Source organism: Pseudophryne corroboree, chromosome 3 (genome assembly GCF_028390025.1).
Source record: "Pseudophryne corroboree isolate aPseCor3 chromosome 3, aPseCor3.hap2, whole genome shotgun sequence".
Lineage (NCBI taxonomy): Eukaryota > Metazoa > Chordata > Amphibia > Anura > Myobatrachidae > Pseudophryne > Pseudophryne corroboree.
Genome location: NC_086446.1, coordinates 403,657,712 through 403,681,766, shown reverse-complemented (window position 1 = coordinate 403,681,766; position 24,055 = coordinate 403,657,712). Strand labels below are relative to the sequence as shown.

At 43.9% G+C, this 24,055-nt stretch overlaps 1 non-coding gene across 1 annotated transcript; it reads left to right on the top strand.

Annotated features, from left to right (window-relative positions):
* Positions 1–7,256: 7,256 nt before the first annotated feature.
* On the top strand, positions 7,257–7,447 carry LOC134899671 (U2 spliceosomal RNA). The gene has a single exon (XR_010173320.1). It is a non-coding gene; the product is annotated as a U2 spliceosomal RNA (small nuclear RNA).
* Positions 7,448–24,055: the final 16,608 nt, after the last annotated feature.

Sequence of the window (24,055 nt, the reverse complement as noted above, 5' to 3'; positions counted from 1 at the left end):
CACGTGAAAACTAGGGACTGCAGCAGATATCTAGATGCATTTGCAGGGGAGCTTTAAGAAAGGAGGAGGCCCATGTGCAAGCCCCCTCCTCTCTGTCGGCAGCGCTGTAGAGTCTGAGCGCTAGAGGGAAAATAGCACAGTGGACATTTTCCCAGTGATTTCTCTATTGTACATGCACAAAATGCCCTGAAAATCCCCGCTGCACCATTTTGAAGGTGATTGCAACAGCGCTGCTGCCGTTGGCACGGGACTCCAGAGGAGTAAGTATCCAAGCAATGGATGCAACATGTGCGGTGTGGGCCCCCCTGTACTCAGGGACCCGTGTGCACCACACACACTGTACTCTTTATAAATACGCATTTTTATAAGTGTGCATTTGGGTGATACATATTTGCAGGTGTTTTGGGGAGATATCCCATAAATATTAATTGATAATTAGGCCCCTTAGGGTCCTTTATCATCATTACCTGAGCAAGTCAGCATTGCTCCATTGCGGGGACAGCTGCACCAAAAAGCTTTCAGTTTTTGGAGATTGTGGAATATTAAGTGGCCCTAGTACTATTTTCTGGAAAAATAGGTTCAGGGACTACGGGTCTAAGGGTGGAGCTATTAATAAAGTTATAGATAGATAGATAGATAGATAGCACTGGGTGGCCCTGTTCGGCGCCTAATAATGAGTGGGCCTGTTCCAAAAACTAGAATTTCCCATGTGCAGAGCCGGCCCTAACCAATATGATGCCCTAGGCAAGATTTTGGCTGGTGCCCCCTTTCACCACCATTGGTTCCGCCTCTGACCTTGCACCTCTTTCCCAGCACCATCACCCCTCATCCATAGCAGTCCTTATTTTGGTGTTTGTACACCCTATATTTGAAATAGGAACAGTTCGCACATTTGGCACAGAGCAAAAAGGGGGGTGTTTTTGCTGGCAAGGGGCATGGCTACACAATTGTAACCCCAATTCCAATTACGCCACACAGCAATGCAACTTTATTCACATTTGATCATGAGATAGTGTCCATAATTCATATTACATCCCACAGTAGTATCACTTTACCTTATAAACATTACTCATCACAGTAGAGCCCCTTATTCACATTACATCACACTGAATTGCTCCTTATTCACATTACACCACACCCTATTGCTCTTTATTCATATTAGACGACACAGTAGTGCCCTTTCTATACGCAATGACATAGTAGAGTACCTTATACACATAATGCCACACATTAGTAATGCATTTATACACTTAATTCCACACAATGATGCCCCTTACACAGTATTAATGTCCTTATAAACATAATGCACCTTACACATTATGACAACCTTTATTAATGCCCTTTTACACATAATGTCCCTTACATATATGCCGCACATTATTAATGCCCTTATACACATAATGACACACATAGTGCCCCCTACACATTTGCTGCACATTATTAATGCATTTTTACATGACACACATAATGCTACTTACACATATTCCAAACACTACTGCACAACCAACCCACTCATATGCACACAGCACTCACACTGCCACTAACACTGTGACCTCTGCCTCTGCTTGGATACAGATGTGTCCTCATACATCTTGCCTCATTGCTAACGTCGGGCACCTTTTTTATGTAAATGCATCTTATTTGCATTGCTATGTGGCTAGGATGCACAAGCAGATTCTGCTGATTAAAATGATATGCAGCATGCCTATATATTGTGTGAGACTGTGGCTGTATCTGCCTAAGAAATGCTACAAACAGAATATAGGCATGCCGCATATCATTTTAATCAGCAGAAGCTGCTGATGCCCCTAGGCATATCAAATACCCTAGGCAATTGCCTAGTTTGCCTATGCCTATGGCCGGCTCTGCCCATGTGTAATGGGACCATTAGTGATAATGAATAGGCAGCCAATGGCTGTTTCACACACGCGTCAACTTTAGTATATACTTCTATGTGCAGATATACAACATGATAAGGACCTGTATTATTCATCATGTGCATAAGCTATTATGCAGAGACTATGGCTTCACTGTATATTCACATTTACACATAATGTATGTAGTTACCACACTGTGCTGGCAATGGAAGCACTCCATACAGTAATTGTAAAGTTGATATTAAAATAATCTATACAAATACTGTTGTGCAGTGGTTGCCAAACTGGGTGTCGTGGCATGCTGGAGTGCCTCAGGGAACTTGCAGGGGTGCCCTGGGTTGGTGGTCCAAGACAAATCAAATTATTTATAGTCAATCCTGCCCCTCACCACATAGCTGATCCTAAGGATGACATATAAACACAATTTACTGTATTTAATATGTTTTTCTGAATTTCACAATAAGAATTATTTAGCTTCGGGGCGCCATGAAAAAAACATCTAATACTCTAGGGCGCTGTGATTCCAAAAAGTTTGGGAACCACTGCTGTAATGTATGTAACTTGTTGCATATTTCTGTGGTTTGTAAATCGCAAACAAAGCAAGAAGTATAAAGTAATAGTCATTGGCCAGCACATAACATATTTCTACCCTTCAATATTGCTGCATTGTAGATTTCTGCATAACTAATTATATTAGTCAATAAGCATTAGGCTGCTGAGAAAAAGAAAAACTGTTGTTGCATAGTTCTGAAACTGTTTATGCAAAACGAAACTGTCCAATCTGCTCCAGCAGCGATATTACAGCAAGGTTACGGTATCAGTAACTGACATCCTTTCAGCCCATATTACGGGTGTATCTTATTAGCAGAGGTACTTTACTGCTGTTATAGGATCACTGGGGGCTATCCTATTAGCCGTGATGCTGGCACTTATCAGGAATTATGAGGCACCCGAAGCATAATCCACGATAAAGGGCCGCCGTAGCCGCAAAAACACATGAAATTGGGGAATTACCCAATCGCGGGTCCAATTTCGGCCAATAAAAATAGCCTCTAATTGGATACCGCCATAATGTCCATCGGTCAAACAACGCGATAAATGCCCATTTTTACTGTCCAAAAGAGCATTGGTCTAATAGGATACCACTAGGAAACTCTTCATTACAGTACTTTTTTTTCCCCAAGACTCATAATGGGTAATCAACATTAATAAAATAAAAGTATACATTTCAAGTTTTCACAATTTTATTGGCTACTTTCTACTTAGCTGTCATGTGTAAAAGAGGCATGTACTGTAGTACACTACCCAAAGCAGGGAATGTGTTTTATTTCAGAACTTCATTAAGGGGAAAAAACCTTATATACACTTTCTTCATTTGTCCTGGCAAGCCATCTTCCCCTGAAATGTAAATAATTAACACACACATTTATTATAAATAACATGATGCCCGAGACATATATATGGGATTTGGTGGGGAGAAGTTATTCTTTAACGGTATTTAGACATGAATAGCTGTAAACAATGCATTATAATACTAAAAAGCATGAAATAAGGGGTGCAATAGAAACAGATACATAAGAGCTCAGCCATGACAGTGGAAGTATATCTCACAGACCTTTATACAGGAGCATATTGGGGCCCCAGTAGCTCTTAATTAGAAGTGTAATGTCTACATTCCTAACAGTACTTCTCTATGCTGACTTCCAGTGCCTTTGAAGAGCAGCAAGCGCATATGTTTAACCCCATCATGACTCCTTGTAATCTCATTGCAACTGTGAAATCAGCACATGTGATTCAGTTCAGCTGTTGCTGTTCTGAATATATATATATATATATATATATATATATATATATATAAAAGTCTGTGAACCCTTTGGCATTACCTGGATTTCTGCATATTATAGACTATAATATGTGATTTATTTGGTCTTCATAATCTAAGTCACAAGTATATACAAACATAATCTTTTTAAATTACCACACAAGTGACAGTACTTTTCATGCCCATACTAAGTACATCTTTTTAACATTATAGGTTGGGAAAGGCATGTGAACCAGTAGGATAATGACTTGTAAAAATACTAATTGCTTTGTTTTATGCTATCACTTTCAAATTGTAAAGCGCAACAGAATTTGCTGCGCTATATAAGAAACTGTTAATAAATAAATAATTGGCATTGGCAAGTAGTTAAGCTGGGGTTCAATCAATGAGACATGATTAGTTATTGTATAGGGTGTACCTATCTGTACACTTCTAGAGATGAGTGGGTCTAGTTCTTCGAGTACCGGGCCCACCCGAACTTTGCAATTCGAGTCTGGCTCGGGACTTCCCGCCTTAGGGTGTGTACACACGGTGATATATTTTCTTTCAATTTTGACTATATAGTCAAAATCGCAAGAAAAGTTAGTGCAGATCGTAAGGTGAAAGTCACCTTGCGATCCCGATTCGATCCCGATGCGCGGTCCCGCCAGGTCAGTATCGCAAGAAAAGATAGACTGTGCAGGCAAGTCAATCCTTGCTAGATCGGTGTACTATCTAGTTCATCTCACATGTCAATGACATCTCACATAAGCCAAAATCTCACATAAGCCAAAATCGTAAGCACACATAGTCCATATCTCAAGAAAAGTTAGTCAAAATCGGTGGTGCTGGGCTCCAGGCAGTTCAAGGGAAATCGCAAGTGAAAATCGGGCATAGCAAGGATCTCACCGTGTGTACACACCCTTACTCGGATCCCAAAATGAAACAAAATGTCACCATCCCGCTGTCGGATTCTCACAGGTTTTGGATTCTATAAAGGTCCCCGGTGATTGGCGCCATCTTCACTTCAGCTGTTTAGAGTGTACTGGATGGACATGTCAGTCTCAGTACTGTGTAGTTGTCAGGACAAGCGACCAGCATTGGCGTCCTAAACACTCACCAGTGTTACTTCAGGTGCGGCGGGGGGGGCCGTCAAGTCCTTTGACAGGAGGTCTCCAGCGTCTGGCAAGCTATGATGATCCTCTGCAGGGTTCTCGGGGACTCCAGTGTTTGCTGTGCATACGAGTTCCAAACTGCAGCACTTTCCCAGGCTGATTACACAGGTGCACAGATTCCAGATTGCAGCAGTGTTCTCAGACCAGTTGTCGTCTGCCTGAGGTTAATTGAAGCTCCTGTATGCAGTTTATGATATTTTCTGACGTTGCTGCATTTCATCTTTTCTAGCTGATCTTTACTTCACCAACCTAAGTCTCAGTCCAGCCTGCTACTTATCTTGCAGCCAATCACAGCTCAGCAAGGGGTTTAAAGGAAGTCCAGCTGCAGCATTCTGTGCAACTACTTACATTGTAGGTGTAACAAGTGAACCTGCATTTTGTCTTCTGTGCAGTTACCAGGTCCAGTGTCATCTCTTCAGATTGTAGCCAATCTGGCTCAGTTGTATTCCTCAGCTGGTAGGCAGTCCGGTTCACCAGTGTCTCTTCAGCTGGTAGCCAGTCCTCAGCTGGTAGCCAGTCCAGTCCAGCAGCATTTCTCCAGCTGGTAGCCAGTTCAGTCCAGCTGTATTTGGCCTTTTCTCTTTCATCCATCTGGGGGACGCTGCGCACTTACTAATGGGTTAGAGTGTGCGGGATTGGGAGTTTGGCACAGAACCTATAAAAAACTAACTCCTCCCCCCTCTAACCCCTCCCATCTCCTTCCTGCTCAGCAGATTACCTCAGTTTTAGTTTTGTGCCTGAGGAGTACAGGCACAGATTCCTTCAGTGTAGATTTTAGTTAGGTTTCTGTTGTTTATTTTGATTTTACTTATGTGTGCTTAGTCCCTGTTTACAGGAGACACGTATACTAGGAGTGGGGTTAGTTAGTTATGTGTCTCCCACTCCCCAGAGCCTCTAAGAAGCCACCATACTCTTAGTCACTGGGGCTTACTTGATGCAGGATGGATTTCCTAGGAGGCACTGTACTGGTAAGACAGCCACAACCTGCCTGGGCAGCGTTGGGCTGTTATTGCATATATGGTATTTATAATAATTGTATTTATTATTGTGCAGCGCTGGTGTATGCGGACCCCCCTCCTTGCTCAGAGCGGACGGAGCGGTTCAGTCCCGCTTCCGCCGCTCATTTCATGGAAGCCGCGTCTTTTCAGACAGCAGCGGTAGTCATTTTACGGAGCTCAGTTGCGGGGGTGGGGAGGCTGTACCACGGCGGGACGCAGGAGGATGTTGTGTTCGCGCCCCGTTCTCCCGCCCAACAGCGTCTTACCGCCGCCGTCCTCACTCTGTGGGGGCAGGACTCAGCTATAGGCGCCATCTTCTATCTCTGCAAGAGACCATCCGTCAGGTCAGCGGGGGATACTGCGCTGCACATAACACAGCGTCTCACCCTGTTAGTACAGGCGGAGAGCAGCAAAAACAGCAAGTATAACACAGCCCTTTCATATGCTCTGGAGCTCGTTTATTCTAAGGGATTCTTTAGTGCTCTTTAGTGATCCTTTAGTACATATATTTCGGTAATCTCACTGTAATAGAGTTATTTTTACCTCACCCTGTTTATTACACAGGCGGGGATTTTTTCTTAACTAGTGTTGTGCTATTCTAAATTGACAACAGTTGTTTACATCATGTTATAAAAGGAGCGTTATAGCTCAGTCTGTAGAGCTGGACCACAGCACAGAGTTATGAGACATTATTGTGTGCTATGATTGTGGCATTGTATATTCCATGGTTGTAAACAGCAAATCTCCTAAAGGAACGACAAGTTCAGTAGTTTACTACACAGGAGCTCCAATAGCTTTGTGGGCTAATGCTGTGTATTAGTAAGATAGACTAAACACAGGTTTGATTCCCATATACATTAAATTGCACAATGTGGCTCCAGACTTCCTAAAGGTAGCACGGACACAGGTACCCCATGCTCCAGGACACCAGTTGCAGAGCAGCCGGGAGGTTCCAGGGATCAGTTTATGCCTCTGTGGGCCAGACACATATCAATCCAGAATAATACAGATGGAGTAGTGGTTAGCATTGCTGCCTCACAGCACTGAAGCCATGAGCTTGTTTACATAGAAGTATATGAATATACCAAGCAGGTTTAAATTGCTCTACAGTCTTGGCCTCTGCCGCCTCTCATGGGAGGCTGTTCCACTTGTTCACTACCCCTTCTGTGAGGAAATATTTTCCTTAAATTTCCCCTGAACCTGCCTCCCTCCAGTTCAGTGTATGCCCCTAACTGTGTGAAGTTATATATGTATATATATATATATTCCCTGCACTTGCAGGGATGGGGGTTCCAGGACCGGTCCACAAATACCGGTATTCTTTGAGTATATTTTTCCTTACACTATGTCAATGTAATGGGTCTGGTACTCTGTTTACTACTTAGCCGCTAGTCTTGGTAAAAAGATCACTACTTGACCTTTTGGCTAGGATCAAGTGTAGTATCTGTTCTTATCAGTTTAATATCTGATACGTTCCCTATGTGGGGGCCATGTATTAAATATATGTTTAGAACAGGAAAATGGAAGAAGAGATTGCTCCGTCCACTCCACGCATTGACTCGGTATTGCAGTACCTCCGGGACCGGTGCACCTTTCAAAACAAGGACAGACTATTTCTATTTCTTGTACACTATGTACTTATGATTTGCCAAATGGCTGGACAAAGCTCCTTAATCAGTTCATACTGTGCAGCGAGTCTGGTCTTTGACAGACAATATAGCTCCTTTACTTCAGAGGCGTTTTTGAGGCTTCATCTACAGAAAATGGTGAGATAAATCCTGTCAGTGAGGATCCTTCAGGATAGAAATAAGAAATAATCTACTGAATTTCTTGGTTTCCACCTCTTCCTTCACGTGAGAGAATGTTGATGGAAGTCTGACTACACACCTGATGAAATAGTTTATATTTCCAGGGAAATGTGTCTGTCTCTAATACATACTGTTTTCGGTTCAATTTCGGTGTTCTCAGTATTAGAGACAGTATTTCTTTATCCTTTCGCTGATGAAGACACTGATCTAATGAAGGTTCCACTAATAATTAGTGGACGCATCCATCATGGGAGAGCCTAAGGCAACTGTCTTTACTAAAGTACAGTATGTGACCTTAACAGTCACCACAGATTGACAACGGTGAGGCCGTTATTATATTAGTATTCATTCTGACAGGAATATTCCTACGCCCTCTCCGGGCTTATGCATGAATCTTTAAACCGGTTGCATTATGCAAGTTATCCATTCTTGGGGCAGCTGATCCTTTTCAAATTATCCATTGACTGTTTTGGTCTCTCAAGCTCTATTCCCTATCTATTTATTATTGCATCTTTTCCCTGGCTATGACACCCTTCTATTCATTTTGGTTGCGAATCGTAAAATTCTGCTTCCAAATTAAAGCGTACTTTGCAGACGGGAGCAAATAACTCTATCAGTAAGGTGTATGCCTGCGGTATAACAGGTCATGGGTTCTCATCCTGAGGATAATAGCTGAGAAATGGGTATTTTAACCTATGTCAGAAAAATGGGTATTCTTTTGGGAGGCATTTGTATGCCTAGAACACGGACTTCCAATGTGCCCTCTGCAGGGGCCACGGAGTCGGACAGTCTGGTTCCCAGTGGGGAGGACACCAGCTTTCTCAGAGTCCACTGATCCGTTGGATGTACTGAATTTGTATCACGAACATATATTCTGAATCTTGGGGAACACGTACCAAGCAAGAATCTTTAGTGCCCATCTTAGACGGGCTCTAATCATTGCAGTCTGTTTGCTATCTAACAGGAGTATTCAGTCCAATCCTTTTTCCGTCATCTGGGCATCGCTACCATTTTGGGTCAGTTGTTAAAAAAAAAAAAAAAAAGCAGCTGTCTCATGCATTTTTTTTTTTCTACAACGGACCTTAGTTCTGGATTTCTTCCTTCGCAGAAGATGTTATTCATGGGTATTCTTTTCGATACCTGGTATCTCGAATGTTGGCGGAGTGCAGGATTTACTGACCAGAATAGACTCAGGGGTCAGACATACACTTCCTCTGCAGGACAGTGGTGATTTTATAGGTGGCTCCATTCCCCCGGTCTCCTGCCTGGTTTCTTCAATCTCAGATTAAATGTTATTAATCTCAGGCAGGATTGAGTTTACGTAAACAGCAGTTTAGTTTCTCTATTAAAATACCAAGATATTTTCATTGGTCGATCTTTTCGTTGGGCTACACAATCCAGATCTAACTTATAGGACTTCATTCTGTCTCGACATGGAGGGTCATAACCACAGTCAAAAGTTTCAGACATTACGGTTTTTTGGTTTCAACTCTGGCGTTTTCTATGAAACTGATGTCCGAAGTGGAAATATCACTTCCAATCTACGGGCGATCTACAACGCCTTGACTCCAGCTCAATGTCTTCTACAGGGTCTTTCCACTGTGACCTATATCAATTGTTCTGTGACACTTGTAGCTGGAGAGACATCGGAACAGTATCTAACATATGCAGAGGGCGGAATTTTGGATCCCGGCAGTGTCTGTCATCTCCAGTTCCAGAATGGGCAACTGGGAAGCAGATCTCCTGAATCTTCAGGCTGTTCTTCCTTAAAGTATGTGAAATCAACAGGGATTTCTGGCTTTGGTGTGTCTATAACTAGCCGACATAGACCTCAGGGCTTCATTGGTACTGTGATCGTTTCGGGAATCCTCTTGTGGCAATCGTAGACGCCGTGTCAGCTCCTTGTCACTTTCATCTAGCATATTTATTCTGCCTCTGGCAACATCTAGTGAGTACCTCAACGCATTTGACCAGTGGCTCTTTCGGTTTTCCTAATCCGCTTCGGATTTGCCTGTTGACTCTGTTCTGCAATGTTATAGCCCAGAGTGACCAGGGCTCCTTACAGGGTACCTTTTCAGCCAGCTCTCCACTCCCAACCTTTACGTCATCACCGGGATTTTGTCTATTCTGCCGCTGACGGCGTGATTGTGGAAAACAATGTCATCAAGCCCTACTACGTTTCTGGCTCTCTAACCAATCACAGTGCCAGAACACTTGTCATCGTTTGTGTGTATTTAACGGTCACTCAGCTGGAGTTCTTAGTCCTTTCCGCCTCTTATCTTTTCTACAACACAGTTGTCAGAACTACTTTGTCTTCTTATCTTAGCAGACTGGGTTCTGCTCTAGAATTTACTTTCCAGAATGGCTCCTGTTTCTCCTTTCCGGCCTCTGGACTCTGGTTGAGTTGCGGTTTCTTTTCTCTTACAGTGTTTTTGTTTATGCAGTTAGGGTGGTTTTACTTACAAACCACAAGTTGTATCGGTTTTTCCTCTCCTTCAGCACATTGGGCTTCTTGTGTCGTCCCAGGCTTGTCCGGGGCGGGTCGGTAATTGGCCTTATTGGTTGTTGTTCAAACCTTAACTCTTACCTTGTTGGGTTTGTTTGCTGCACCCAAGCGTGGCTGGCTGGCCAATAAGAACAGGGTGATGTGCTGGGTTAATTCTGCTATTCAGCAGGCTTAGATTTCTTAGGCGTTGCCTGTTCCTGATTCCTTAGGGGCTCATTCGACTCGACCTGTTGGAGCCTCTTGGGCTGTTCACAGTGGTGTATTCGTCGAGCAACTGCGTAGAGCGACGACCTAGTCGTCCGTACATACCTTCACGAAATTCTTCCGTTTTTCATACTTTTGGTTTGGAGACTGCCTCTGTTAGGCATCAAAGTTTGCAGACTGCTATGTCGTCTGTGTCTCCCTCCTCTAATTAGCTTGCTTTGGGAAATCCCATTAGTAAGTGCGCAGCGTCCCCCAGATGGATGAAAGAGAAATAGGGATTTTTGTTTACTTACCGTAAAATCTCTTTCTCTGATTCCATCTGGGGGACGCTGCGATCCCTCCCGTATATATATTCTGTTCTGCCTCTTCCGGCTTTGCTAAACGTTAACTGAGGTAATCTGCTGAGCAGGAAGGAGATAAGAGGGGTTAGAGGGGGGAGGAGTTAGTTTTTTTATAGGTTCTGTGCCAAACTCCCAATCCCACACACTCTAACCCATTAGTAAGTGCGCAGCGTCCCCCAGATGGAATCAGAGAAAGAGATTTTACGGTAAGTAAACAAAAATCCCTATTTTTTGTTCCTAGAGTATTATTAACCTTAATAACATTAATTTCCAGGCAATTTTGACCATAGTACAAACAATGAAAAATGTATATTGTACAATATATATTTTTAGATGGTGTAATCATCTGTACAGATTATTTTCAGCCTCAATGTAGGATCAGTTCCTGAAAGTAATGTTCGACCTGGAGAAAGTTCAGCTTCATCCAGCTTTACGAGAAATACTGGAAAGAGAAGGATTGTCTCTTTGTTGGCACACTTTAAGGAGAAGAGTGAATATGTATAAAATTTAACTTTTAATTTCATATAGATAAAATGCCTGAGAATGTGAAAAATCATGAGACAAGAAATCACAAATATTACACAAAAATAAAAACAATAACAGATCCTTCTATGTGTCTTCGTTGTATCTATATAATTTGTAGTTCTTAAATGTGTGCAACTATAACCTAGACCTGGCCGCAGGTTGATGACTGCTCACATAAACCCTTATTTATTAAGGTACCTTTATTAATTCCAATTATGGAAGGGTATATCACTATAATCAGCAGTCCCTGCAAATTTGCGGTTAAGGCTTTATTCTATATTCATACTTGTGCATGTGCAAGAGGAACCAAATTGTGTCAACTCTGCACACAGTGACAATAAACAGTTATTACACAAAATCCAGCAATTGTGGCTCATGTGTGACTCTATCATATGGTTGTTCAGTTGCTGTCTTAAAATGTTGCAGCAATCCGTGATTATTATGATGCAATCCTAAAACATTAGAACAATTAGCACTGAAGTTGCAGATTGCCTATCTTCCTTTGTGAATGGTCATGTATATACTTCTATGTCTGTTAGTTACACCAAGTAACCTAAAGAGAGCATTTATTTATCAGAGATACAGTTCCACCATGTGAGTTTTTATAAAATAAAATGAATGTGAGCTGTCTGCTGTGTGTGTTTGTTACACAGGATTTCCCACAGCCTGTATATTTTGCTAATTCAATTTATCAAGGTGGTTCATTTGTATCTCTCTCTTGTGACTGCTCTATTGCTGTCACAAAAGTTGCAACAATACATGGTTTTTATAATATTGCCACAAACATTGCAACAGTTGCCACTAAGACTGCAGGTTTCTATACACTTTATTAAACTGTCACTGGTAAACTGCCGTGTCTATTTATTGTATGTAGTGTCCTGCAGGAAGTATTCAAAACCACGTTTGAAAAATACAGTTAAACCACATGTGCTCTTACTGTTAGGTAGGTATGAGTTATTTTCTATGTGCATTAATTACACAAACTACCCACAGTGTATGTCAGGATATGCTTGCATGCTGTGTTGGTCTAATCTGACCACATGCATTCATGCTGATCAACTCAGGATTGTGACTCTACCCCTAGAAAGTCATAGACATTCGCTGATACATCAGTATAATTATGAGTAAACTGTTGATATCCCAATTTTATTTAATATATTATATACATTTAGTAGCTCACACCACTTCTATCCCAAAAGACCAATCTCATACCTACCTAACAGTAAGAGCTCATGTGGTTTAACTGTATTTTTCAAACGTGGTTTTGAATACTTCCTGCAGGACACTACATACAATAAACAGACACGGCAGTTTACCAGTGACAGTTTAATAAAGTGTATAGAAACCTGCAGTCTTAAGGTGGGTACACACCAGTAGATATATCTGCAGATCAATTGATCTGCAGATATATCTATGTACGGATCGGGCAGTGTGCTGTGCATACACACTGCCCGATCCGTCCGGGGACTGACGTCATGAACTGGGTGGGCGGGCGCCCGCCCAGTTCACCTGTCAATCACCGCCGGCCTCCGCAGCATGTGTACGGGCGGTCGGACGACCGCCCCGTACACACACAGCGACGCGCCAATATATCATTAGATATATTGGCCGTCGGCTGTGCTGCGCAGCCGACGCGATACGTCTGTGAACGACGGAGTTCACAGACGTATCGCCCGTACACACTGGCCGACGGTCCCGCGATGTACAGTATCGGCCGTTCAAGAGAACGGCCGATATATCGACCAGTGTGTACGGGCCTTTAGTGGCAACTGTTGCAATGTTTGTGGCAATATTATAAAAACCATGTATTGTTGCAACTTTTGAGACAGCAATAGAGCAGTCACAAGAGAGAGATACAAATGAACCACCTTGATAAATTGAATTAGCAAAAATCCTGTGTAACAAACACACACAGCAGACAGCTCACATTAATTTTATTTTATAAAAACTCACATGGTGGAACTGTATCTCTGATAAATAAATGCTCTCTTTAGGTTACTTGGTGTAACTAACAGACATAGAAGTATATACATGACCATTCACAAAGGAAGATAGGCAATCTGCAACTTCAGTGCTAATTGTTCTAATGTTTTAGGATTGCATCATAATAATCACGGATTGCTGCAACATTTTAAGACAGCAACTGAACAACCATATGATAGAGTCACACATGAGCCACAATTGCTGGATTTTGTGTAATAACTGTTTATTGTCACTGTGTGCAGAGTTGACACAATTTGGTTCCTCTTGCACATGCACAAGTATGAATATAGAATAAAGGGGTTCACTACGGCTGGCCGGCGGTCGGGCTCCCGGCGACTAGCATCCCGGCGCCGGGAGCCCGACCGCCGGCTTACCGACAGCTTGGCGAGCGCAAATGAGCCCCTTGCGGGCTCGCTGCGCTCGCCACGCTACGGGCACGGTGGCGCGCTACGCGCGCCACACTATTTTATTCTCCCTCTATGGGGGTCGTGGACCCCCACGAGGGAAAATAATTGTCGGTATGCCGGCTGTCGGGCTCCCGGCGCCGGTATACTGAGCGCCGGGAGCCCGACCGCCGGCAAACAGAAGACCACCCGAATAAAGCCTTAACCGCAAATTTGCAGGGACTGCTGATTATAGTGATATACCCTTCCATAATTGGAATTAATAAAGGTACCTTAATAAATAAGGGTTTATGTGAGCAGTCATCAACCTGCGGCCAGGTCTAGGTTATAGTTGCACACATTTAAGAACTACAAATTATATAGATACAACGAAGACACATAGAAGGATCTGTTATTGTTTTTATTTTTGTGTAATGTTTGTGATTTCTTGTCTCATGATTTTTCACATTCTCAGGCATTTTATCTATATGAAATTAAAAGTTAAATTTTAAACATATTCACTCTTCTCCTTAAAGTGCGCCAACAAAGAGACAATCCTTCTCTTTCCAGTATTTCTCTTCTAGTTTATTGTCTATGGCGGCACCCCCATATAATATTGTTAATTGATTCATAATAATAAAATTGGGGAATTACATCAGTTCACTATTAGTATTATCAATTTGACACGAGTCCAGTGCAGAGGATTTCTTTCCCTTTTCCCTTTTCCTTGAATCCATATTCATTGTATCGGTTGGTCATCCAACCTTTCCCTTTCTCTAGCACGGCACCAACGTTGGTTGGTACAGATTTGATTGCATATATATTATGTTAAAATATTTTCTCTGATGTCCTAAGTGGATGCTGGGGACTCCGTCAGGACCATGGGGATTAGCGGCTCCGCAGGAGACAGGGCACAAAACTAAAGCTTTAGGATCAGGTGGTGTGTACTGGCTCCTCCCCCTATGACCCTCCTCCAAGCCTCAGTTAGGTTTTTGTGCCCGTCCGAGCAGGGTGCAATCTAGGTGGGTCTCTTAAGGAGCTGCTTAGAAAAAGTTTTTAGGTTTATTATTTTCAGTGAGTCCTGCTGGCAACAGGCTCACTGCTTCGAGGGACTTAGGGGAGAGAAGTTCAACTCACCTGCGTGCAGGATGGATTGGCTTCTTAGGCTACTGGACACCATTAGCTCCAGAGGGAGTCGGAACACAGGTCTCACCCTGGGGTTCGTCCCGGAGCCGCGCCGCCGACCCCCCTTGCAGATGCTGAAGATTGAAGGTCCAGAAACCGGCGGCAGAAGGCTCTTCAGTCTTCTTGAAGGTAGCGCACAGCACTGCAGCTGTGCGCCATTGTTTGTCACACACTTCTCACCAACGGTCACGGAGGGTGCAGGGCGCTGCTGGGGGCGCCCTGGGCAGCAATGTAAATACCTTTTATGGCTAAAAAATACATCACATATAGCCCTTGAGGCTATATGGATGTATTTAACCCCTGCCAGATATTACAAACTACGGGAGAAAAGCCCGCCGGAATAGGGGGCGGGGCTTATTCTCCTCAGCACACAGCGCCATTTTCCTGCTCAGCTCCACTGTGAGGAAGGCTCCCAGGACTCTCCCCTGCACTGCACTACAGAAACAGGGTAAAACAGAGAGGGGGGGGGGGCACTTTTTATGGCGATATTTTATATATTTAAGCTGCTATAAGGATACAACACTTATATAAGGTTGTTCCCATATATATTATAGCGCTTGGGTGTGTGCTGGCAAACTCTCCCTCTGTCTCACCAAAGGGCTAGTGGGGTCCTGTCTTCGATAAGAGCATTCCCTGTGTGTCTGATGTGTGTCGGTACGTGTGTGTCGACATGTATGAGGACGATGTTGGTGTGGAGGCAGAGAAATTGACGGTAATGGTGATGTCACCCCCCAGGGAGTCGACACCGGAATGGATGGCTTTGTTTATGGAATTACGTGATAATGTCAGCACATTACAAAAATCAGTTGACGACATGAGACGGCCGGAAAACCAGTTGGTACCTGCCCAGGCGTCTCAGACACCGTCAGGGGCTGTAAAACGCCCTTTACCTCAGTCGGTCGACACAGACCCAGACACGGACACTGAATCTAGTGTCGACGGTGAAGAAACAAACGTATTTTCAAGTAGAGCCACACGTTATATGATCACGGCAATGAAGGAGGCTTTGCATATCTCTGATACTGCAAGTACCACAAAAAGGGGTATTATGTGGGGGGTGAAAAAACTACCTGTAGTTTTTCCTGAATCAGAGGAATTGAATGATGTATGTGATGAAGCGTGGGTTAACCCAGATAGAAAAGTGCTAATTTCAAAAAAGTTATTGGCATTATACCCTTTCCCGCCAGAGGTTAGGGCGCGCTGGGAAACACCCCCTAGGGTGGATAAGGCGCTCACACGCTTATCAAAACAAGTGGCGTTACCGTCTCCTGATACGGCCGCCCTCAAGGATCCAGCTGATAGGAGGCTGGAAACTACCCTAAAGAGTATATACACACATACTGGTGTTATACTGCGACCAGCCATCGCCTCAGCCTGGATGTGCAGTGCTGGGGTGGTCTGGTCGGATTCCCTGACTGAAAATATTGATACCCTGGATAGGGACAGTATTTTATTGACTATAGAGCAATTAAAGGATGCTTTTCTTTATATGCGAGATGCTCAGAGGGATATTTGCACTCTGGCATCGAGAGTAAGTGCGATGTCCATATCTGCCAGAAGAAGTTTATGGACGCGACAGTGGTCAGGTGATGCGGATTCCAAACGACATATGGAAGTATTGCCGTATAAAGGGGAAGAATTATTTGGCGTAGGTAAATCGGATCTGGTGGCCACGGCAACTGCCGGAAAATCCACCTTTTTACCTCCGACCCCCTCCCAACAGAAAAAGACACCGTCTTTTCAGCCGCAGTCCTTTCGGTCCTATAAGAACAAGAGGGCAAAAGGACAGTCATATCTGCCCCGGGGCAGAGGAAGGGGTAAGAGAGGGCAGCAAGCAGCCCCTGCCCAGGAACAGAAGCCCTCCCAGGGTTCTGCAAAGCCCTCAGCATGACGCTGGGGCTGTACAAGCGGACTCAGGAGCGGTGGGGGGTCGACTCAGGAATTTCAGCGCACAGTGGGCTTGCTCACAGGTGGACCCTTGGATCCTGCAGGTAGTATCTCAGGGTTACAGGTTGGAATTCGAGAAGTCTCCCCCTCGCCGGTTCCTAAAGTCTGCTTTGCCAACGTCTCCCTCAGACAGGGCAACGGTATTGGAAGCCATTCACAAGCTGTTTTCTCAGCAGGTGATAGTCAAGGTACCCCTCCTACAACAGGGAAAGGGGTATTACTCCACGCTATTTGTGGTACCGAAACCGGACGGCTCGGTAAGACCTATTCTAAATCTGAAATCTTTGAACCTGTACATACAAAAATTCAAGTTCAAGATGGAATCACTCAGAGCAGTGATAGCGAATCTGGAAGAAGGGGACTTTATGGTGTCCCTGGACATAAAGGATGCTTACCTGCATGTCCCAATTTGCCCTTCACATCAAGGGTACCTCAGGTTCGTGGTGCAAAACTGTCATTATCAGTTTCAGACGCTGCCGTTTGGATTGTCCACGGCACCTCGGGTCTTTACCAAGGTAATGGCCGAAATGATGATTCTTCTGCGAAGAGGCGTATTAATTATCCCTTACTTGGACGATCTCCTGATAAGGGCAAGGTCCAGAGAACAGCTGGAGGACGGAGTAGCACTAACCCAAGTAGTGCTGCAACAACACGGGTGGATTCTGAATTTTCCAAAATCTCAGTTGACCCCGACAACACGTCTGCTGTTCCTGGGAATGATTCTGGACACGGTTCAGAAAAAGGTGTTTCTTCCGGAAGAGAAAGCCAAGGAGTTATCCGAACTTGTCAGGAACCTCCTAAAACCAGGAAAAGTGTCTGTGCATCAATGCACAAGAGTCCTGGGAAAGATGGTGGCTTCTTACGAAGCAATTCCATTCGGCAGATTCCACGCACAAACTTTTCAGTGGGATCTGCTGGACAAATGGTCCGGATCGCATCTGCAGATGCATCAGCGGATAACCTTATCGCCACGGACAAGGGTGTCTCTTCTGTGGTGGTTGCAGAGTGCTCATCTGTTAGAGGGCCGCAGATTCGGCATACAGGACTGGGTCCTGGTGACCACGGATGCCAGTCTGAGAGGCTGGGGAGCGGTCACACAGGGAAGAAACTTCCAGGGAGTATGGTCAAGCCTGGAGATGTCTCTTCATATAAATATACTGGAGCTAAGAGCAATTTACAATGCTCTAAGCCTGGCAAAACCCCTGCTTCAGGGTCAGCCGGTGTTGATCCAGTCGGACAACATCACGGCAGTCGCCCACGTAAACAGACAGGGCGGCACAAGAAGCAGGAGAGCAATGGCAGAAGCTGCAAGGATCCTTCGCTGGGCGGAAGATCATGTGATAGCACTGTCAGCAGTGTTCATTCCGGGAGTAGACAACTGGGAAGCAGACTTCCTCAGCAGACACGATCTACACCCGGGAGAGTGGGGACTTCATCCAGAAGTCTTCCACATGATTGTGAACCGTTGGGAAAAACCAAAGGTGGATATGATGGCGTCTCGCCTCAACAAAAAACTGGACAGGTATTGCGCCAGGTCAAGAGACCCTCAGGCAATAGCTGTGGACGCTCTGGTAACACCGTGGGTGTACCAGTCAGTGTATGTGTTTCCTCCTCTGCCTCTCAGACCCAAAGTACTGAGAATTATACGGCAAAGGGGAGTAAGAACGATACTCGTGGCTCCGGATTGGCCAAGAAGAACTTGGTACCCGGAACTTCAGGAGATGCTCACGGAAAATCCGTGGCCTCTACCTCTAAGACGGGACCTGATTCAGCAGGGACCGTGTCTATTCCAAGACTTACCGCGGCTGCGTTTGACGGCATGGCGGTTGAACGCCGAATTCTAAAGGAAAAAGGCATTCCAGAAGAGGTCATTCCTACACTGGTTAAAGCCAGGAAGGAGGTGACTGCACAACATTATCACCGCATTTGGAGAAAATATGTTGCGTGGTGTGAGGCCAGGAAGGCCCCCACGGAGGAATTTCAACTGGGTCGATTCCTACATTTCCTGCAAACAGGATTGTCTATGGGCCTCAAATTGGGGTCCATTAAGGTTCAAATTTCGGCCCTGTCGATTTTCTTCCAGAAAGAATTGGCTTCAGTTCCTGAAGTCCAGACTTTTGTAAAAGGAGTACTACATATACAGCCCCCGGTTGTGCCCCCAGTGGCTCCGTGGGACCTGAATGTAGTTTTGGATTTTCTCAAATCCCATTGGTTTGAGCCACTCAAATCGGTGGATTTGAAATATCTTACATGGAAAGTAACCATGCTACTGGCCCTGGCTTCAGCCAGGAGAGTATCAGAATTGGCGGCTTTATCGTATAAGAGCCCATATCTGATTTTCCATTCGGACAGGGCAGAACTGCGGACGCGTCCTCAGTTTCTGCCTAAGGTGGTGTCAGCGTTTCACCTGAACCAGCCTATTGTGGTGCCTGCGGCTACTAGCGATTTAGAAGATTCCAAGTTGCTGGACGTTGTCAGGGCATTGAAAATATACATTTCAAGGACGGCTGGAGTCAGAAAATCTGACTCGCTGTTTATACTGTATGCACCCAACAAGCTGGGTGCTCCTGCTTCTAAGCAGACGATTGCTCGTTGGATTTGTAGCACAATTCAACTTGCACATTCTGTGGCAGGCCTGCCACAGCCTAAATCTGTCAAGGCCCATTCCACAAGGAAGGTGGGCTCATCCTGGGCTCATACGTGGTCGGGGGAGAACACGTTTGTAAAATTCTACAAATTTGATACCCTGGCTAAAGAGGACCTGGAGTTCTCTCATTCGGTGCTGCAGAGTCATCCGCACTCTCCCGCCCGTTTGGGAGCTTTGGTATAATCCCCATGGTCCTGACGGAGTCCCCAGCATCCACTTAGGACGTCAGAGAAAATAAGATTTTACTTACCGATAAATCTATTTCTCGTAGTCCGTAGTGGATGCTGGGCGCCCATCCCAAGTGCGGATTGTCTGCAATACTTGTACATAGTTATTGTTACAAAAAAATCGGGTTGTTATTTGTTGTGAGCCGTCTGTTCAGAGGCTCCTACGTTTGTCATACTGTTAACTGGGTTTAGATCACAAGTTATACGGTGTGATTGGTGTGGCTGGTATGAGTCTTACCCGGGATTCAATATCCTTCCTTATTGTGTACGCTCGTCCGGGCACAGTATCCTAACTGAGGCTTGGAGGAGGGTCATAGGGGGAGGAGCCAGTACACACCACCTGATCCTAAAGCTTTAGTTTTGTGCCCTGTCTCCTGCGGAGCCGCTAATCCCCATGGTCCTGACGGAGTCCCCAGCATCCACTACGGACTACGAGAAATAGATTTATCGGTAAGTAAAATCTTATTTTTTTGTCAACCCGACTGACACCCTGCAGTGAGAATGGCAACATTCAATTTGACCAAGGACCTGGATGACAGGCGAGAGAGGTTAATTAGTGGCATAGATATATTGTTGAATGAAGATCTGACATCCAGTGATCCACTCAATAAGGACTGGAAGGATGACCTTTATTCGTTAAAACAAATCCTCATGAAACAAAGTAAAACATGGTGGAATAAGAAAACTTTTGACAGCTATATCAAAAACAATGTGACACCACGGGGACTAAGACCCAAAGTTTTTCCGGCTTTTGAACTGGCTAGCATAGATTTACAGAAGGAATGGGAGAATACCCTAACTCAATGCTCAAAGGACCTGATCAAGATCCTTATTAAGCATGACGAAATCCTTCTTAATAAATACACGCAAGAAATCATGTCATTGGGAGACAAACTCAAGAAGTTTGAAACTATGGACAAGTTTCAAACCACATATAGCAATTATAAAAAAGAGATTGAGGATTTTGAGAAGATCATTATAGAAAGAAAACGTAGGAAGCTGCACAGAGCCATCACAGACTTCACGCAGAATAAGGCATATAGATGGAAGTCGTATAGTGTGAGGGAACAAAATTACAACAATTATACAACATCAGATATTGATTCCTCAGAAGGGGAGGGAACCTCCAGCATGTTCAACAGAGAATGGGGCAGAAAGTCTTCTTTTTTAGAGAGAACCCCGCGAGAAATCAGAGAAGATATAGGGAGAGAAAGTATAAGACTAGGAGGGGGAAGGGGGGAAAGAAGAAAGCGCGATATGCGCGATTGGAGAGAAGAACCCAGAGAGCAGAGGAAATATCGGAAGTGACATCAGACAGTTTACGTATCATTAATTTGACAGAGCGAGTCCTCACACCCACCCAACCTTCTTTATTGTCTAAGGGACTCTCTTTCTCTCCCACCAATAAACCTGATCATTTTGAGTGTGAGAAGGACCTCCACCTATTTACAAGGAAAATTCTTTTGAAGAAATTCTATAAGAATAGGGAGGCCTATCATGATTCTACCCCTTTGCTGAATGAATCCCCATCTGCCTCTGCTGCATTAACTGCAGAAGATCAGGTTATGGTGGAGATACTGGAGGAACTTGACACTGAGAGTCCAAGAGACCCCCACACGTTACAACCCTTTGATGTTACCAAAATTAAAAAGAAGTCCACATTCTTTCCGGATTATAAGATCTGTCCTCCTGTCCAGGTCTATCAGGACTTAGTATCCAGGGACTTGGACATTCTCTTTAAAGAACACCACTTTCATCAGTTATACAGCGACAATTTGTCTCAGGATGAAAGATCTGCCTTAAAAGACATCTCCCAATGGCAGGACACTATTATCAAGCCCTCAGACAAGGGGGGCAATGTAGTATTGTGGCCGAGGACCATGTACATTAAGGAACTGAACAAACAACTGAGAGACCGGTCGTGTTATAAACGTTTGACCTTCATCCCGACTTCGGATTTTCAAGCACAGTACCATGATATCATCTTACAAGCATTGACCCAAGGTACTATTCCCAAAAGGGATTTTGACTTCTTGAAGAATGAAAAGCCAATTACACCAACACTGTACTTGCTCCCAAAAGTCCACAAAAATGAGATTACACCACCAGGGAGGCCCATTGTCTCTGGCGTAGGTAGTCTCACTGAGAAAGCAAGCATATATGTTGATCAACATCTGCGACAATTTGTGATTTCATTACCTTCCTACATCAGGGACACAATGGATGTCTTAACGAGACTTCAAAACATAACAGTCACCCCTGGTACATCTATAGCAACATATGACATTGAGAGCTTGTACACTAGCATTAACCACATAAGAGGGTTGGAGGCGGTAAAGTTCTTCTTGGACATGTGCATGCAGCATGATTTCAATACTTTTCTTCTCTCCCTATTGGCATTTATACTTACCAAAAACGACTTCACATGTAATGAGCGGTACTATCTCCAGGTTAGGGGCACAGCAATGGGGACGGCGTGTGCCCCCACATATGCTGGCCTCTACCTGGGATGGTGGGAGAGGGAAATAGTTTTTCAAGAAAATCATGAAAAGTATACTGAACACATCATAATCTACCTGAGATACATTGATGACGTCCTCATTCTGTGGGACGGCAATCAAATTCTTTTGGAGGAATTTATATCTGTCCTCAATAAGAACAACTTGAACCTGAAACTTACCGGTGAAATGAGTCAGAAAATGATTAATCTTTTAGACCTGACGATAAGAATTGAGGATGATGGGTCAATTTCAACTGATGTATTCAGGAAAAAAACGGCCACAAATAGCATCCTACATTCGTCCAGTTCACACTTACCAGCAACTATCAAGGGGATTCCCAAAGGCGAATTGTTACGCACAAAGAGAAACTGTTCAGATCCCACCATTTTTTCTGTGAGAGAACAACAATTGATAGACAGACTGAAGCAGAGAGGCTACAGTAAAAGGATCATCAAATCAGCAAAACGAGACATTTAAACCTACCCCAGAGAATCCTTACTTGTCCCTAAGGCCAGAACTCCTAAGGAAGAACCAGTGAGATATATTGGCACCTTTAATAACAAATGGCGCGAAATCAATACCATCTTGCAAAGGCACTGGTCGGTTTTACGAACGGATAATGATCTCAAGGAAATCTTACCTGAAAAAGTACAAACCAGTTGGAGGAGGTCTCGTAACCTCAAGGACATACTGGTTAAGAGCCACCTATCATCCCAAAAGAAACCAATCCACCATAAGACAGGCTCTTACTGTTGCAGGCAATGTAAAGCCTGTCAGTATATGATCCCCAAAACTGATTATCAGGATAGGTATGGCAGAAAGTGGCACATTGATAGCTACATTGATTGTACAACCTCTGGAGTTGTATACCAATTAATTTGCCCTTGCAACATGATATATATCGGTAAACCGATAAGACCATTAAAGGTCAGATTACTGGAGCACGTCGGCAGTATCAGGAATGCCAGACAGGACAAACTGAGATTCAAATCTTTGACTCCTGTAGCTAACCACTTTCTGCACCAACATAATGGGATCCCGAAGGGCCTTCAGGCATTTGGTTTGAAACATTTCAGTAAAGGCATCCGGGGGGGGGGGGGGGGGATGATATTGATGGGGACCTCCTCAGGTTTGAGAGCAAGATGATATTTTTGATGGGAAGCCAACATCCCAAAGGGTTGAACGAGAACAACAGTTACTTGCCTTTTTTGTGATTATAGAAGTGAATCTGTTGCTTATGTAGATGCCATCCTCACAGTTACACTCTGGCTATGTGATTAATGATTTTTGTTAGGTGGGTATCATAAAGTGAAATTATTTGACACGGGGGTACTATCACCATCTAAAATTCCCATGATCATAATCATAAGAGCTTCTAGACATGTAGCAATAACCGGGCATACTTTGGGCACTTCATAGGGCACTATGATATTCCAGTGTTATCACATTTGTTTGAAGAAATTGGGATAGTTTAATTCTGGTCCCTGTATAGGAGAAATACATGTATTTGACTTCAGTGTCTGGACATTTTATGATATTTTTAATATTTATTAGCATTATGCAATAAATGTATCTGAATCACTCAAGATGATAGTAACAATCTTTGGAACATGAATATCTTCTCATAGTAATAGATGGGGAACACTGATGAGTAACTTGGGGATCTTTTCTCAGAATTAACACCATGTTATAAAATTACAGATGAGTACAGTATGAAGACAGAGCACGATGAGGTGTTCTTTATGCACACCTCACATACACACACACAGTTTTTTCACTTTTCATTTTATTATATTCATTTTGTTCGATTTTTCACTTTGTTTTTTAAGATTGGTTCACACATCACTAAGAGCTAAATACACATATATGACCCTATACTCATGGCTCAACACATGACACCCATTATATCATATATATTCACAATTAGTTTTTCTCATCATTTGCACA